Consider the following 18,955-nt stretch of genomic DNA (forward strand, 5'->3'; position numbering starts at 1 on the left):
AACGTGTTTCCTTAAGACACCTGCTGTCCATGTTCATCTAGCAGTAAAATAGGTACCTGGGTGTTAGTCGACTGGTGTGGGTCTCATCCTAGAGACAAAATTGGTGTAATTTACCCGAAATGCTCTGCATAACAAGGGGCTTTCTATATAGTAGTATGTCATTGATGTCAGCTAGGACTGTATACATTGTACATGTAGAAATAAAGATTATTATTATTATTATTATTATTATTATTATTATTATTATTATTATTATTATTAATATTATCATTATTATTATTATGGTGGCAACCCACCAAGATTTTACCAGCTCATTTGTTCCTGGTGTCGACAGTGCTCTATGACCAGTGCGAGTTTAGTGCTTGTTTTATATAATAACAGTTATTACTACTACGAATAATAATAATAATAACAAAAGCAACAACAATAATAACAAACAATAATAATAACCATAATAATAACGAAAATGAGGAATGATGTTGGTGAAGGGCTCTTGGTCCGAGGAACTGGAGTCACTCCCCCTCCCTTCGAATTAACATTGAATGCCTCCCATTCATTCCCCAGGCGCTGGGGGACCCCCAATGGGGGTCATACCCATAATTTTTAAAGGGGGTGGACTGGTAAGCCAGCGGAAGGCAAGACACAATTGTCCTGTTTCCTGACAAATCTTATGTAACCTAACCCTTTAAAAAATTAATATTAATGGAATATGAGACGGAAACAGCTAATTTTTGGTTCCGTTTTGTAACATATATAATAGGGTAGCTACACATCATTAGTGTTCCCACCATGTAACTATCCTACAGACTATGGTAGCAGCACACTGCGGATATTCCCGTCATATCACTATCATATATATCGTGTCCTCAAACTCTTCAGCTCATCAACACCTCTATGTCAGATTGTTCATCTAGCCCGAAACATTTATTACATGAAAATAATTTAATAAATAGTACTTTAACTAATAGTACAACGAATAATAATAATAATAATAATAATAATAATAATAATAATAATAATTTCATAAAAATAGGTAATTTTTAAATTATGAAAAATAAAAGATTTAACATACTGAAGGTGTTAATATCATTAATGGGAAGGATGCATCTGATGAATGTCAACAAGGTCGCTGATAATTGGTGAGTTTTATAAAGTTATAAGTCATCAGGCTCTTCCAGGTTCAGTCTTTTCCTCTACATAGGTAGAATTACATCTGCATGACTAAAATCAACTTCAACCATGTACGAACTTGGGAAAGCAAGTAAAAATGGTTCAACCTCTGCACAAAGCCGAGGGTATTTAGCAACTTAAGCTTTTACTTCTGAACAATGCTTTTGCTTCGAGATCGATCTATTGTCATATCAGTGAGTTCTTCCTGCAATTAAGCCAATGTCTGCATTTTGTATTTCCAAATAAAATGATGTAAGAATCCAGTCAGTCATGTGAATTTTCTCCAAAACACGTCCCCAGACGTTTACTGACCCCCTTTTGATCCCCAGCCATTTATCGACCTCTTCGATAGTCCCATCGACCCTTTGGGGTCAATATTGACCTCGCTGTGGAACCCTAATTATATAGACCCAGGGTAGGCATCCCTGTCGCCAGTCGCCACTAGTGGCGAATTGGCCATGAAAGTGTGGCGAATTTGAGCTTGCCATATTTTGCCTCTAATAATAATTTAAATAATTTGTCCTTTTTTAATCTAAGGCAGTTATAACTACATAGCTAAAATTTACACATTCTGAGTAGGGTTGCTCAAACAGTTTATATAATTTAATTTTCAGTTGAACATCCTAATTTCTCAATTTTTGTATGGTGTGGCGAATTTCACTTCTCATACGCCACATCAGTGACTATTTAAAAATAAGTTGAATATCCATGATGCAAACTCAAAAAAAAAATGCTTAAATTATTTTAAGAGGCAAAATATGGCAAACTCAAATTCGCCACACTGTCATGGCCATTTCGCTAATTGTGGCTATTGTCGACGGGGTTGCCCACCCCGGCTATAGACTATGGTAGCAGCACACTATGGGTGTTCCCAACATGTAACTGTCATAGAATAACAGAACATCCCCGAAAGTTTTACCGTGTGCGAGAAGACGAACTGTTGAAATCTTATGGTACGCCCTCTACTGCCAAACGTAAGCTACCTGTGGAAAATTGCATTTATCTGTATGTATAATTATGTACATAACAATAAATGAGCATAGATAATTATTATTTATCAGTTAGACAAGTAGGAATTTGGGACACCTAGGTCGCAAAAATGTCCCCCTTCGATACCTACCACTGTCATATCCACAAGTTGCTCTGGACCTATTAATTAAATGAATTATACATCACCAGGAATTCTGGTAAATATATAAATTTGTGGACTATATTAAAAAATGATTATATATAAATTCACATATACATAACAGAAGGAAAATATATCTTAATGTCACTCACCAATTTGACTGGATATTAAGTTGTATCATACTCAGAAAAACCTAACTAACTAAATTTATGAAAACACTGGCCAGAATTATACACAAATCTTAGAGAGCTTATCTGAGGTTCCTGAAGCTGTCTTGTCCAGTCGTCTGATATCTCAAGTTATGCAGGAATGCACATCCAACAATTTCGCCTCCTATTTGAGAGGTGTCAATCCAATTTTAACCTCTAGAGCACGAAAAATTCTTCCCATTATATTAACGTTGTATCCAATTCAAAACCAAGATGGCGAGTCTCCTCCTGCGCAGACGCAGGCTTTCCGTTTTCTATGACATAAATATTATTAAATACAGTACGGCCATCTATTTACATATAAATACTGAATTTCTGGAAAATATATACAGTATTTTTCACACTACCTTTTACCTTTTTTTTTTATTTCGTTATTGCTGGATAGTTATACAGGAAAATAGGCAAGGATACATTAATCTAACCAAAACGTAGCCTAACCCAACCGAGTTTAATAAATATTAAAGTGTTAAAGTTATGAGCGTGTAGAAATGAACGAAGGGCAGGTAGCACATTGCGGTTGTATAAAATCTTGAGATGCAGCCCGTAACATACCGGATGTACTGGCACCTCTCTGTCATGCTATCTATCCCTGGTTGACAGGAATAGCTCTCCGTCATAGCGTACCTAGAAGAGCATCTTTCTCTTGGCAAGTTTGTCACGCCCTGCCAAGCCTTCCTCTAAAAACGCCCACTCTGTATAATCATTATTTCATTTTATTATCTATGCTGCTAGAAAATGAAAATATAGTGAACTTTAAGTTAAAGCGATAGAAAGCTCATTTTGCTGTGGGAATAGTGAACGCGTTCGAGAGAACAGGAAATAATATTAGTATTAGTCACAAGCACGAAGTGAACTTCTGACCTGGGGTGTCATGGTATATGGTGTAGTCTCAGGTCGAAGAAATGTCTGGGTTGGTTGCGATGGTGTTGTGTGCTTGTGTGTGTTAGTAGGTATTTACAAGTTGAATTCAAGAATAGGAACAGGGCAGAGTAAGCTTTAAATGTGACTACGTTTCGCTTTATGTAAGTTTATCAGGTTGATGAGTCGATAAAGCTCTACTCAGTGAAACATTATCCTCTCTTATTTTTACTCAATATTGTCTATATTGCGCCTTTTTCTACTTATAACCTCTTTTGTGTGTGTGTGTGTGCGCGCGCGCGCGTGTGTGTATGTGTGTGTGTGTGTGTGTGTGTGTGTGTGTGTGTGTGTGTGTGTGTGTGTGTGTGTGTGTGTGTGTGTGTGTGTGTGTGTGTGTGTGTGTGTGTGTGTGTGTGTGTGTGTGTGTGTGTATGTGTGTGTGTGTGTGTGTGTGTGTGTGTGTGTGTGTATGTGTGTGTGTGTGTGTGTGTGTGTGTGTGTGTGTATGTGTGTGTGTGTGTGTGTGTGTGTGTGTGTGTGTGTGTGTGTGTGTGTGTGTGTGTGTGTGTGTGTGTGTGTGTGTGTGTGTGTGTGTGTGTGTGTGTGTGTGTGTGTGTGTGTGTGTGTGTGTGCGTGCGCGTGCGCGTGTGTGTAGTTTACCTGGAGAGCTCCGAGGGTCAACGCCCCCGCGGCCCGGTCTGTGACCAGGCCTCCTGGTGGATCAGAGCCTGATCAACCAGGCTGTTGCTGCTGGCTGCACGCAAACCAACGTACGAGCCACAGCCCGGCTGATCAGGAACCGACTTTAGGTGCTTGTCCAGTTCCAGCTTGAAGACTGCCAGGGGTCTGTTGGTAATCCCCCTTATGTGTGCTGGGAGGCAGTTGAACAGTCTCGGGCCCCTGACACTTGTTGTATGGTCTCTTAACGTGCTAGTGACACCCCTGCTTTTCATTGGGGGGATGGTGCATCGTCTGCCAAGTCTTTTGCTTTCGTGCTTTTGTAGGATTGAATCTTGTGTACAGTTTTTTTTATATATTTTTTCAGATGTATAACTGTCAGTTAACGTGTACTACGGTATACCATCCTTCCGTTAATGGAATTATTTGTTAGGTAAAATAACACTTGTGCAAGTAATGAGACAATTTATTGTGGCAACGTTTCGCTCTCGAGGAGCTTTGTCAAGCTTGACAAAGCTCTTGGAGAGCGAAACGTTGCCGAAATAAAATGTCGCATTAGTTGCATGTGTCCTTTTACCTAACATATTGTCGATAATTCAACTAACGTTATTATAACTGTTTATATTAATTATTTACAGTTACATTATGTAAATTTAGGTTAATTAACATTAATCTAACCTATTATGAAGAACAGTGAGTGAAAGTACTGAGTCATTGTGGTGCACACAATAACCCATGCGAGTTTAGCACTTAATGAGCTACAACAATATACTATAAGTAAGATGAATGAATTCAAAATTGTTACATGTGAAATATTTGTATGGCCGATTATGATGGTTGAAGACAGACCTCCGAGGAGAGAATCTAGACGTGTTGTCACACATTCTTATTGCTCTGGCAAAATTCCAAGCAGTTTTTTCAGCTATATTCCCTCATTCGTAATTAAGATAAGCACACTAATTTTCCTCCATCTGACGAAACAGGAAAAACAAAGCTATGCCCTTAATGAGTAAGATGTCGCAAGCAGTTTCCGACTACCACCGCCTGGCTCATAATTCTCCTAACTGTCAGGAAACCGCTCAATCACATTACTGTTTATGGTGAAAAAAAAAATCCGGGGGTTTAACTAGTCACACGAATAGAGCGCATCTAATACCCCCTGAATACTAATGACCTACTGCCAACAATAGCGAAGAGAAGACACGTAAATGAACAAACTTTTATTGCGACAATGTTTGATAAATCTCTCCACTAGACTACAACAGACCACACTAGACTGTACCAGACTACAATACGGGTCGAGGGCCCCCAATGGAAATAAGTTACTGTCTGACTTTGGGTTATCTTAGGTAATTTACACATATGCTGTTATGTATAGTGTAATTTATATAACTGTATATATGTATACCTGTACCTGAATAACTTACCTAACTGACAAAAGTGTATTGCATGTTATAAGGTTGGCGTGAACTGCTAGTTACTAATATTTTATGTCTCCTAGCAACTGCCCATTCATGGAATACTAGCAAAAAGACTCGGCTCAGCGTAGTGAAATCAGAAGAGACATTATATATCATATTAAGCGCTAAACCCGTGTGGGTCATTGAAAGCAAGGAGTGCCGGAAGCTCGATCCTTCGTGTGGTAATCTTAAAACAAACACTACGCTTCCCCTCCAGCTGCTCTTAATTAAACTATTAACATACCCAGACGTGGATCTTCTGGAGGCGGATCATCTGGACTTGAATCATCTGAACGTGGATCGTCTGAACGTGGATCATCTGAACGTGGATCATCTGAACGTGAATCATCTAGGGGTGTTCATCTAGAGGTGCATCATCCAGAGGTGGAAATTCTGAAGATGGATCATTCAAGGGTGGATCTTCTGGAGGTGGATCATCTGGAGTGGATCTTCTGGAAGTGGATCATCTGGAGGTAGATAATTTGGAGGTGGATCACCTGGAGGTGGACCATCTGGAGGTGAATCACCTGCAGGTGGATCACGTAGAGGTGGATCACCTGGAGGTGGTTCACCTGGAAGTGAAGCATCTGGAGGTGGATCACCAGGTGGGTCATCTAGAGTGGATCTTCTGGAAGTGGATCATCTGGAAGTGGATAACTTAGAGGTGGATCACCTGGAAGTGGGTCATTTGGAGGTGGATCATCTGGAGGTGGATCATCTGGAGGTGGATCACCTGGAAGTAGATCATCTGGAGGTGGAACAGCTGGAAGTGGATCATCTGGAGGTGGATCATCTGGAGGTGGATCATCTGGAGTGGATTGTGGAAAATACTGTATATATTTTCCGGAAATACGGTAATTTATAGGTAAATAGATGCCCTATATTGTATTTTTAAAAGAAGTATGTTATCGAAAATGGGAAACCTGCGGCTGGGGAGGTCAGTCGCCATTTTGTTTGAATTGAGTAACACGTTGTGAATAATGGGAAGAATTTTTCGTGCTCTAGAGGTTAAAATTGGGCTGACACCTCTCAAATAGGAGGCGAAATTGTTGGATGTGCATTCCTGCATAATTTAAGAATCAGGCGACAGGACAGGACAACTCCAGGAACCTCAGATAAGCTGTCTAAATTATGTTTAATTTCTGGCCAGTAAATTCTTCATAAATGTAGGCAAAAGGGGGGGTCCTGTACATGACACATTAATCTCCAGTCAAATTGGTGAGTGTTATGATTAAGATATATTCTCCTTCTGTTGTATAAATGTGTATATATATGTGTATCTATAATCATTTATTATTTTTAATATACAGTCCACAAATTTATATATTTACCAGCATTCCTGGTGATACAAATCATTTATGATTAATAGGTCCAGAGCAACTTGTGGATATGACAGTGGTAGGTATCGAAGGGGGACATTTTTTGCGACCTAGGTGTCCCAAATTCCTACTTGTCTGTGTAACTCTGATAAATAATAATTATCTTTGTTATCATTTTCTGTTATGTACATAATGAGTTACATTCAGATAAATGCAATTTTCCACATTTAATTTGCCCATTGGTCCTTCTTGAACCGGAGGTAATTAGTGAAGTCATTAATTAGTTAATTACTTAATAATTATATGTGAAATGACAGAAGGAGGTGGATGTTAAGTTCACAAATTTACTTAATGTGTAGTGGATTATAATTATTACAATATTAATTTGGATAAGTCAAGTGTGGCTAAAGATTATATTAATGTGTATAAGTGTATGTGTAATTGATAAGATAATTCTGGCCAAGATTTATATCAGTGTATGTGTAATTGATAAGCTGTAATATACATTAATGTGTATAATATTAATTTTGTTATGCCAAATTCTGGCAAGGATTTATTAATTTGTATAATATTAATTTTGATAAGCCAAGTCTGGCTAAAGGTTTGTTTGTATTAATGTACATTTAAAATTTATATTATAATTTTCTTACATGTAATTGCTAAGCTCAAGTAGCTAGGATTTATTCAAAGGTAAGTTGTATCAGTGTTGTAAGTTGTAATCAGTGTTATTAATTGGGTTGAATTTAATACATTGCATCATGGCTGAAAATGAGGAAATTAATATAGAAGACAAACATATGGAATATAGAGTAAAGAAAGCATCAGTACAGGCTAGAAAAGTTCATGTAACCAAGGCATATAATAAGTGCTTGGAATTAATGAATCAAGAAACTGTGAATACTGATGATTTAAAATTGTATTTAGATGCTTTAGGTAATAGATATGATTCATACAAATTATATTACAACAAATATGAAGGAGATTTGTTAGTAAACTGTGTAGATGAGACTGAAGTAGATCTCATGATTAATCAGTATTATGAATTAGAGGAAAAGATTCTTTCTTGTAAAAGTCAGGCCTTGAATAAATTAAAATGTGTAAACCAGGCAGTTAATCAGTCTGCTCCAACAAATAATATGTCTTTGCCAAAACTCCCAGAACTATGTTTACCTGTATTTAATCCTGGTGAAAATTGGGAGGAATTTTGGTCAATTTTTAAAGCAGCTGTGCATAACAGGAGTGACCTAGCCTGTGTAACTAAATTATTTTACCTCAAAGGACAGGTAAGAGATGCTTACATACTCATACAAGAATTTTCCAATGTAGATGACTCTTACAAGGAAGCAGTTGACTTGTTGAAGGTCACTTATGGTAATATAGAACAAAGTAGGTTGGATCTAGTGAATATCATTGTTAATTTAAAATTTCCAGATCACACTTACAAAGGTTTACAGCAGTTTAGAGTTAAACTGGAGATCACTCTCAAAACTTTAAGTAATAAATATAATCTGAAGGAATCAGACTGGTTATTGAGTGCCATAGTACAGAATAAATTAAGCTGTAAAACACTGGAATGGATTTCTAACAAGTATCACAGAGGTTATTTTGGACTGGAGGAAATAAGATTAGGTCTACAAGAATTAATTGTGCAGTTGCAGACCAGCCAACTAACTCATTTTAAAGATGCAACACATAATAACTCTGAGGTATCTGTCAAGTTTCACAAAGGGAAAAATTATCCCAATGTTAATAATCAAAATTCATTTCCTAAAAAGAGTTGCATAGGTGCATATCAAGTAGCAGGAATCAGAAATAATGATTCTCCACAAGGTAAGAAGAATAAGTACCCTCCTAAGAGTAGCCCAGTTAATAAGAAACCAGTCAAAGAAAAGAGAGATTGTCTTTTCTGCAAGGGTACTCATTTTTCTAAGAATTGCAATGCATACAATTCATGGAATGATAAAGTTGAAAGATTGGAGGAACTTGACAGATGTATCAGGTGTTTAGGTAATCACAATGTAAAGGATTGTTATGCCAAATTAAACTTCTGTTATCAATGTCACAAAGGAAGACACCATATAGTCATGTGTAAAGGTCTATATGATAATGTTGATAATAATGATAATGTTGACAATCCTGACACAACAGTGGCTAATGTAAAAATTGCTGCTAATGTTAATAATGATGGTTTTGCTGAAGTAGCCTTACCTGTGTTACAGGTAAAAATTGATGATAAAAGGCATAAATCAAAAAATGTAAATGCATTATTGGACCAGGGATCCCAGCGTACTTTCATAAAACGTAAATGTCTTGATGGTATGAAAGTACAGATGGGAGATCCCACAACTTTAAAATTATCTGGTTTTCTCTCGGATAAAAGGGCTCAATTGTATGACACTGTTTATGTAACTGTCAGGTTGGGCAATGAGAAAAAACGTGTTAATGCAGTAATTGTAGATAGACTTCCAGAGAAAATATCTACAGTAGGGCTTAGTAAAGCTACAGAAAGACTTTCACATAATGTAAATTTAGCACCTTCTGGTGTAAGTGATGATTCTGTAGGCCCAATAAATATTTTGATAGGTAGTGACTATTATGCCTCCTTTGTAAAGGGTATGGTAAAGAAATGTGGTGTCACCCTTTTGAAGACTGCAGGAGGCCATGTAATGTATGGTAGGATTCCTCGTAATAATAATTCATGACTAGAGGAAACTACAAATACCATAACTGTGTGTCTTACTCATGAAATCGTACCCCAGTATAATTCTTCCATAGAGGATGGTGTTGAGCCAGTGCATAAATTGTGGGAATTAGACAGCATTGGAATAAATGTAAATGAAGAAAGTCCAGACGATTCTTTTACTCAGGAGCAATACCTGAAAGATGTAAAATTTGAATCTGGACAATACTGGGTACGACTTCCGTGGAGACTGAACCATCCAGAATTGCCCACTAATTACAGAATGGCATATGGACAATTAAAGGCTCAGCTCCGCGAACTGAGTAAGACACCAGAATTGTTAACTGCCTATAATGATATAATTGCTGAGCAGTTAATTAATAAATTTATAGAAGAGGTACCTCCTGAGCAAGCCAAAATTTATGGTCACTATTTGCCACATCACGGAGTGAAGAAGGATTCTAAGACCACTCCTTTGAGGATTGTGTTTAATTGTAGTGCCAGGAGTAACAAAAATGTACCTAGTTTAAATGACTGTTTGATGACAGGTCCGTCGTTGACGGAAAAATTAGGAGATATCTTATTAAATTTCAGAGTGAAGCATTATGCCTTTACGGCTGACATAAGTAAAGCTTTCCTAAGAGTGGGTTTACAAGAGGCTGACCGGGATTGTACCCGCTTCTTATGGCCTGAGAATCCTAGTGACCCACTTAGCCCTCTGAAAACCTTTCGCTTTAGGAGCGTATTATTTGGTGCTACATCCAGTCCGTTCCTACTTCAAGCGACGATAAATGCACACCTTAAACGTATGGGAAGTCCATTGAGTAAAGTAATGAGCAAACAATTTTATGTGGACAATTTCCTGGGTGTGACGTCAACTGAAGAGGAACTGTTAATGACTTATGGAGAGGCTAATAAAATAATGCAAAGTGCAAATATGCCTCTGAGGGAATGGAATAGTAATTCGTCCAAATTAAAGGACAAAATAAGTAAAGATTACCCTGGAGATGAAGTGCCAAAATGTAGTAATGTATTGGGATTAACTTGGGATACTGAGAGAGATTTGTTAATGTTAAAACCTAATAATTACAGTATGCCCAATAAATTAACTAAGAGAGTCTTGCTTGCTGAAGTTTCCAAATGTTTTGATCCACTAGGTTTAGTGTCACCCCTTACTATAAGAGGGAAATTATTAATTCAGGAAGCATGGAAACTTAAATGTGCTTGGGATGAAATTCTACCTGAGGAATTCATTAACAGGTGGGATGAATTAATTGGTGATTATGAGAAAATTCCAATGTTGGAGTTCCCACGCCAGGTGGCCAATCCAAATGGGAAAAATGTACTCCACATTTTTTGTGATGCTTCAAAATTGGCATATGGAGCAGTTGCTTACCTTCAATGTAATAGTGTTATTTCTCTTGTTATGTCTAAGGCTAAAGTGTCTCCAATTAAATCATGTACCTTACCTCAGTTGGAATTAACAGCCATTTATGTAGGTGTCAAATTAGCTAATTATATAAGAAATAAGTTGCAGGAGATAAATATTAGCGACACTGTAATTTGGTCTGATAATGAGGTATCCTTACAATGGATTCGTAATGGAAACAGTAAAATTGTGTACGTACAAAACAGAGTCGCTGAAATTAATCAGATGCAAGAGAAGTATAATAGTTTGGGTCAGCATATGTTAACATTTAATCATATACCTGGTGAGGAGAATCCAGCTGATTTCTTGTCTCGAGGTTTACCTTATGCTAAATTTGTAAATGCTGTATCATGGTTTAAAGGACCGAGCTGGTTGGTAAATAAAGCTAATTGGCCTGTACAAAAGGTGTATATTGCTCCTGTTGAAATTACTGTGACCACCGCTCCAATAGTTTGTCCTCCCTTAGCCATTGATATAAATAGGTATTCTTCTTTACCCAAACTAATCAATGTAACTAAGTTGGTGTTTAAATTTCTAAACAAGATGAATATATCATATAAGTTTTCACATCCTCTTGAATATTGGATAAAGAGGGTACAGGAGGAAATCTATGGAAATGAGATTAAATTGATGATGGAAAGAAAAATTGTGAAAGGTTCTATAATAGAGAAATTGGGGCTGTATTTAGAGAACAATGTAATTAGGTGCAGAGGTAGGTTACAAAATGCTGAATTGGGTGATTATGCTAAACACCCTATCTTACTGCCCAAAACTCATCATCTAACAAATTTAATTGTTCTAAATGCCCATAAAAATGTAATGCATGGTGGGGTACAAGATACCTTAAATTGTATTAGGGAAACTTTCTGGATTCCACAAGGACGGCAAAGTGTAAAAAGGGTGATTAAATCTTGTGTAATATGTCGCCATGTGGATGCCAGATCCTATATGTACCCAGGTCCTCCACCATTGTCAAATGAGCAATTTGAGTCGTTTAGCAACGAACTCCGGCCGGCCGCAGTGTGGAAAATACTGTATATATTTTCCGGAAATACGGTAATTTATAGGTAAATAGATGCCCTATATTGTATTTTTAAAAGAAGTATGTTATCGAAAATGGGAAACCTGCGGCTGGGGAGGTCAGTCGCCATTTTGTTTGAATTGAATAACATGTTGTGAATAATGGGAAGAATTTTTCGTGCTCTAGAGGTTAAAATTGGGCTGACACCTCTCAAATAGGAGGCGAAATTGTTGGATGTGCATTCCTGCATAATTTGAGAATCAGGCGACAGGACAGGACAACTCCAGGAACCTCAGATAAGCTGTCTAAATTATGTTTAATTTCTGGCCAGTAAATTCTTCATAAATGTAGGCAAAAGGGGGGGTCCTGTACATAACACATTAATCTCCAGTCAAATTGGTGAGTGTTATGATTAAGATATATTCTCCTTCTGTTGTATAAATGTGTATATATGTGTATCTATAATCATTTATTATTTTTAATATACAGTCCACAAATTTATATATTTACCAGCATTCCTGGTGATACAAATCATTTATGATTAATAGGTCCAGAGCAACTTGTGGATATGACAGTGGTAGGTATCGAAGGGGGACATTTTTTGCGACCTAGGTGTCCCAAATTCCTACTTGTCTAACTGATAAATAATAATTATCTATGTTCATTTATTGTTATGTACATAATGATACATTCAGATAAATGCAATTTTCCACAATGGTAGTGTCTGTGGAACAGTTCACCTGCTACTGGTAGTGTCTGTGGAACTGTTCACCTGCTACTGGTAGTGTCTGTGGAACAGTTCACCTGCTACTGGTAGTGTCTGTGGAACTGTTCACCTGCTACTGGTAGTGTCTGTGGAACAGTTCACCTGCTACTGGTAGTGTCTGTGGAACTGTTCACCTGCTACTGGTAGTGTCTGTGGAACTGTTCACCTGCTACTGGTAGTGTCTGTGGAACAGTTCACCTGCTACTGGTAGTGTCTGTGGAACAGTTCAGCTGATACTGGTAGTGTCTGTGGAACTGTTCACCTGCTACTGGTAGTGTCTGTGGAACAGTTCACCTGCTACTGGTAGTGTCTGTGGAACTGTTCACCTGCTACTGGTAGTGTCTGTGGAACAGTTCACCTGCTACTGGTAGTGTCTGTGGAACTGTTCACCTGCTACTGGTAGTGTCTGTGGAACAGTTCACCTGCTACTGGTAGTGTCTGTGGAACTGTTCACCTGCTACTGGTAGTGTCTGTGGAACTGTTCACCTGCTACTGGTAGTGTCTGTGGAACAGTTCACCTGCTACTGGTAGTGTCTGTGAAACAGTTCAGCTGATACTGGTAGTGTCTGTGGAACTGTTCACCTGGTACTGGTAGTGTCTGTGGAACAGTTCACCTGCTACTGGTAGTGTCTGTGGAACTTCACCTGCTACTGGTAGTGTCTGTGAAACAGTTCACCTGCTACTGGTAGTGTCTGTGGAACTGTTCACCTGCTACTGGTAGTGTCTGTGGAACAGTTCACCTGCTACTGGTAGTGTCTGTGGAACTGTTCACCTGCTACTGGTAGTGTCTGTGGAACAGTTCACCTGCTACTGGTAGTGTCTGTGGAACTGTTCACCTGCTACTGGTAGTGTCTGTGGAACAGTTCACCTGCTACTGGTAGTGTCTGTGGAACTGTTCACCTGCTACTGGTAGTGTCTGTGGAACAGTTCACCTGCTACTGGTAGTGTCTGTGGAACTGTTCACCTGCTACTGGTAGTGTCTGTGGAACTGTTCACCTGCTACTGGTAGTGTCTGTGGAACTGTTCACCTGCTACTGGTAGTGTCTGTGGAACAGTTCACCTGCTACTGGTAGTGTCTGTGGAACAGTTCACCTGCTACTGGTAGTGTCTGTGGAAGTGGAACAGATCACCTGGTACTGGAAGTGTCTGTGGAACTGTTCACCTGCTACTGGTAGTGTCTGTGGAACAGTTCACCTGCTACTGGTAGTGTCTGTGGAACTGTTCACCTGCTACTGGTAGTGTCTGTGGAACAGTTCAGCTACTACTGGTAGTGTCTGTGGAACTGTTCACCTGCTACTGGTAGTGTCTGTGGAACAGTTCTCCTGCTACTGGTAGTGTCTGTGGAACTTCACCTGCTACTGGTAGTGTCTGTGGAACAGTTCACCTGCTACTGGTAGTGTCTGTGGAACTGTTCACCTGCTACTGGGAGTGTCTATGGAACAGTTCACCTGCTACTGGTAGTGTCTGTGGAACTGCTCACCTGCTACTGGTAGTGTCTGTGGAACAGTTCACCTGCTACTGGTAGTGTCTGTGGAACTGTTCACCTGCTACTGGTAGTGTCTGTGGAACAGTTCACCTGCTACTGGTAGTGTCTGTGGAACTGTTCACCTGCTACTGGTAGTGTGTGTGGAACAGTTCACCTGCTACTGGTAGTGTCTGTGGAACAGTTCACCTGCTACTGGTAGTGTCTGTGGAAGTGGAACAGTTCACCTGCTACTGGTAGTGTCTGTGGAACTGTTCACCTGCTACTGGTAGTGTCTGTGGAACAGTTCAGCTACTACTGGTAGTGTCTGTGGAACAGTTCACCTGCTACTGGTAGTGTCTGTGGAACTGTTCACCTGCTACTGGTAGTGTCTGTGGAACAGTTCACCTGCTACTGGTAGTGTCTGTGGAACAGTTCACCTGCTACTGGTAGTGTCTGTGGAACAGTTCACCTGCTACTGGTAGTGTCTGTGGGACAGTTCACCTGCTACTGGTAGTGTCTGTGGAACAGTTCACCTGCTACTGGTAGTGTCTGTGGAACAGTTCAGCTGCTACTGGTAGTGTCTGTGGAACTGTTTACCTACTACTGGTAGTGTCTGTGGAACAGTTCACCTGCTACTGGTAGTGTCTGTGGAACAGTTCACCTGCTACTGGAGTTTACCTGAAGTTTACCTGGAGAGAGTTTCGGGGGTCAACGCCCCCGCGGCCCGGTCTGTGACCAGGCCTCCTGGTGGATCAGCGCCTGATCAACCAGGCTGTTGCTGCTGGCTGCACGCAAACCAACGTACGAGCCACAGCCCGGCTGATCAGGAACTGACTTTAGGTGCTTGTCCAGTGCCAGCTTGAAGACTGCCAGGGGTCTGTTGGTAATCCCCCTTATGTGTGCTGGGAGGCAGTTGAACAGTCTCGGGCCCCTGACACTTATTGTATGGTCTCTTAACGTGCTAGTGACACCCCTGCTTTTCATTGGGGGGATGGTGCATCGTCTGCCAAGTCTTTTGCTTTCGTAGTGAGTGATTTTCGTGTGCAAGTTCGGTACTAGACCCTCTAGGATTTTCCAGGTGTATATAATCATGTATCTCTCCCTCCTGCGTTCCAGGGAATACAGGTTTAGAAACCTCAAGCGCTCCCAGTAATTGAGGTGTTTTATCTCCGTTATGCGCGCCGTGAAAGTTCTCTGTACATTTTCTAGGTCGGCAATTTCACATGCCTTGAAAGGTGCTGTTAGAGTGCAGCAATATTCCAGCCTAGATAGAACAAGTGACCTGAAGAGTGTCATCATGGGCTTGGCCTCCCTAGTTTTGAAGGTTCTCATTATCCATCCTGTCATTTTTCTAGCAGATGCGATTGATACAATGTTATGGTCCTTGAAGGTAGTGTCTGTGGAACTGTTCACCTGCTACTGGTAGTGTCTGTGGAACAGTTCACCTGCTACTGGTAGTGTCTGTGGAACTGTTCACTTGCTACTGGTAGTGTCTGTGGAACAGTTCACCTGCTACTGGTAGTGTCTGTGGAACAGTTCACCTGCTACTGGTAGTGTCTGTGGAAGTGGAACAGATCACCTGGTACTGGTAGTGTCTGTGGAACAGTTCACCTGCTACTGGTAGTGTCTGTGGAACTGTTCACCTGCTACTGGTAGTGTCTGTGGAACAGTTCAGCTACTACTGGTAGTGTCTGTGGAACTGTTCACCTGCTACTGGTAGTGTCTGTGGAACAGTTCAGCTGATACTGGTAGTGTCTGTGGAACTTCACCTGCTACTGGTAGTGTCTGTGGAACAGTTCACCTGCTACTGGTAGTGTCTGTGGAACTGTTCACCTGCTACTGGTAGTGTCTGTGGAACAGTTCACCTGCTACTGGTAGTGTCTGTGGAACTGTTCACCTGCTACTGGTAGTGTCTGTGGAACTGTTCACCTGCTACTGGTAGTGTCTGTGGAACTGTTCACCTGCTACTGGTAGTGTCTGTGGAACAGTTCACCTGCTACTGGTAGTGTCTGTGGAACTGTTCACCTGCTACTGGTAGTGTCTGTGGAACAGTTCACCTGCTACTGGTAGTGTCTGTGGAACAGTTCACCTGCTACTGGTAGTGTCTGTGGAAGTGGAACAGTTCACCTGCTACTGGTAGTGTCTGTGGAAGTGGAACAGTTCACCTGCTACTGATAGTGTCTGTGGAACAGTTCACCTGCTACTGGTAGTGTCTGTGGAACAGTTCACCTGCTATTGGTAGTGTCTGTGGAACTGTTCACCTGCTACTGGTAGCGTCTGTGGAACTGTTCACCTGCTACTGGTAGTGTCTGTGGAACAGTTCAGCTGCTACTGGTAGTGTCTGTGGAACTGTTCACCTGCTACTGGTAGTGTCTGGAACAGTTCAGCTGCTACTGGTAGTGTCTGTGGAACAGCTCACCTGCTACTGGTAGTGTCTGTGGAACAGTTCACCTGCTACTGGTAGTGTCTGTGGAACAGTTCACCTGCTACTGGTAGTGTCTGTGGAACAGTTCACCTGCTACTGGTAGTGTCTGTGGAACTGTTCACCTGGTACTGGTAGTGTCTGTGGAACAGTTCACCTGCTACTGGTAGTGTCTGTGGAACAGTTCACCTGCTACTGGTAGTGTCTGTGGAACAGTTCACCTGCTACTGGTAGTGTCTGTGGAACAGTTCAGCTGCTACTGGTAGTATCTGTGGAACAGTTCAGCTGCTACTGGTAGTGTCTGTGGAACAGTTCAGCTGCTACTGGTAGTGTCTGTGGAACAGTTCACCTGCTACTGGTAGTGTCTATGGAATAGTTCAGCTGCTGCTGGTAGTGTCCGTGGAACAGTTAAGCTGCTACTGTTAGTGTCTGTGGAACAGTTCAGCTGCTACTGGTAGTGTCTGTGGAACTGTTCACCTGCTACTTGTAGTGTCTGTGGAACAGTTCAGCTGCTACTGGTAGTGTCTGTGGAACAGTTCACCTGCTACTGGTAGTGTCTGTGGAACAGTTCACCTGCTACTGCTAGTGTCTGTGGAACAGTTCACCTGCTACTGGTAGTGTCTGTGGAACAGTTCACCTGCTACTGGTAGTGTCTGTGGAACTGTTTACCTGCTACTGGTAGTGTCTGTGGAACAGTTCACCTGCTACTGGTAGTGTCTGTGGAACAGTTCACCTGCTACTGGTAGTGTCTGTGGAACAGTTCACCTGCGACTGGTAGTGTCTGTGGAACTGTTCACCTGCTACTGGTAGTGTCTGTCGAACAGTTCAGCTGCTACTGGTAGTGTCTGTGGAACTGTTCACCTGCTACTGGTAGTGTCTGTGGAACTTTTCACCTGCTACTGGTAGTATCTGTAGAACAGTTCACCTGCTACTGGTAGTGTCTATGGAATAGTTCACCTGCTACTGGTAGTGTCTGTGTAACAGTTCACCTGCTACTGGTTGTGTCTGTGGAACAGCTCACCTGCTACTGGTAATGTCTGTGGAACATTTCACCTGCTACTGGTAGTGTCTGTCGAACAGTTCAGCTGCTACTGGTAGTGTCTGTGGAACAGTTAAGCTGCTACTGTTAGTGTCTGTGGAACAATTCAGCTACTACTGGTAGTGTCTGTGGAACTGTTCACCTGCTACTGGTAGTGTCTGTGGAACAGTTCAGCTGCTACTAGTAGTGTCTGTGGAACTGTTCACCTGCTACTGGTAGTGTCTGTGGAACTTTTCACCTGCTACTGGTAGTATCTGTAGAACAGTTCACCTGCTACTGGTAGTGTCTATGGAATAGTTCACCTGCTACTGGTAGTGTCTGTGTAACAGTTCACCTGCTACTGGTTGTGTCTGTGGAACAGCTCACCTGCTACTGGTAATGTCTGTGGAACATTTCACCTGCTACTGGTAGTGTCTGTGGAACAGTTCATCTGTTACTTGTAGGGTCTATGGAACAGTTCATCTGTTACTGGTAGTGTCTATGGAACAGTTCAGCTTCTACTGGTAGTGTTTGTGGAACAGTTCACCTGCTTCTGGTAGTGTCTGTGGAACAGTTCATCTGTTACTGGTAGGGTCTGTGGAACAGTTCATCTGTTACTGGTAATATCTATGGAACAGTTCAGCTGATAATGGTAGTGTCTGTGGGATAGTTCATGTACGACTGGGAGTGTCTATATTATGCACCCCCATTCCCATCATTTGGGTGGTAGTCAAAAGATTGCAGAAACATGTTATTTGTGCAGATATGAATTCAGTAACAAGAGTACTACAGTGCAGTTTAAATGTGGTTTTGAATTATATATATTACCTTATGTTTTACCAAGGCACGTCGATTTTACAAATTTAAGTGGTTATGAGTTATTTACAACAGGTAAAAACCAGGGTATTTTTTTTCAGAATGGTTAGTTATATGCCACTGTGAATAAAATACTATTGACACTTCTTGAATATTTATGAGTGAATTGTTTCCGAATTCATTTATTTGATCGCATTCCGGCACATAATGACGCAGGGTGTGACAGTAGTCCATCTGCCAAATTTACGTTTAGTTGTTTACATCAGCTGGTGATGCTGATGCAATCTTGCAGGGATGCATGTAGCCAAGCAGCCCAGCCGGAGCCAGGCAATAGTTCAACTGTTACTTGTAGTGTCTGTGGGTCAGATCAGTTGCTACTGTATCTACTATGCAATATGATGTTAGTATGAGTGTGTTTAGGCCAGTCAAATACTGTTTCATCTGCTGCACAGTGAGTCAGTAGTATGTTGGTCGGTTCAGCTACCACTGTATCTGTTTGAACAGTGAGTCAGTAG

This window comes from Cherax quadricarinatus, chromosome 53 (genome assembly GCF_038502225.1).
Source record: "Cherax quadricarinatus isolate ZL_2023a chromosome 53, ASM3850222v1, whole genome shotgun sequence".
NCBI lineage: Eukaryota > Metazoa > Arthropoda > Malacostraca > Decapoda > Parastacidae > Cherax > Cherax quadricarinatus.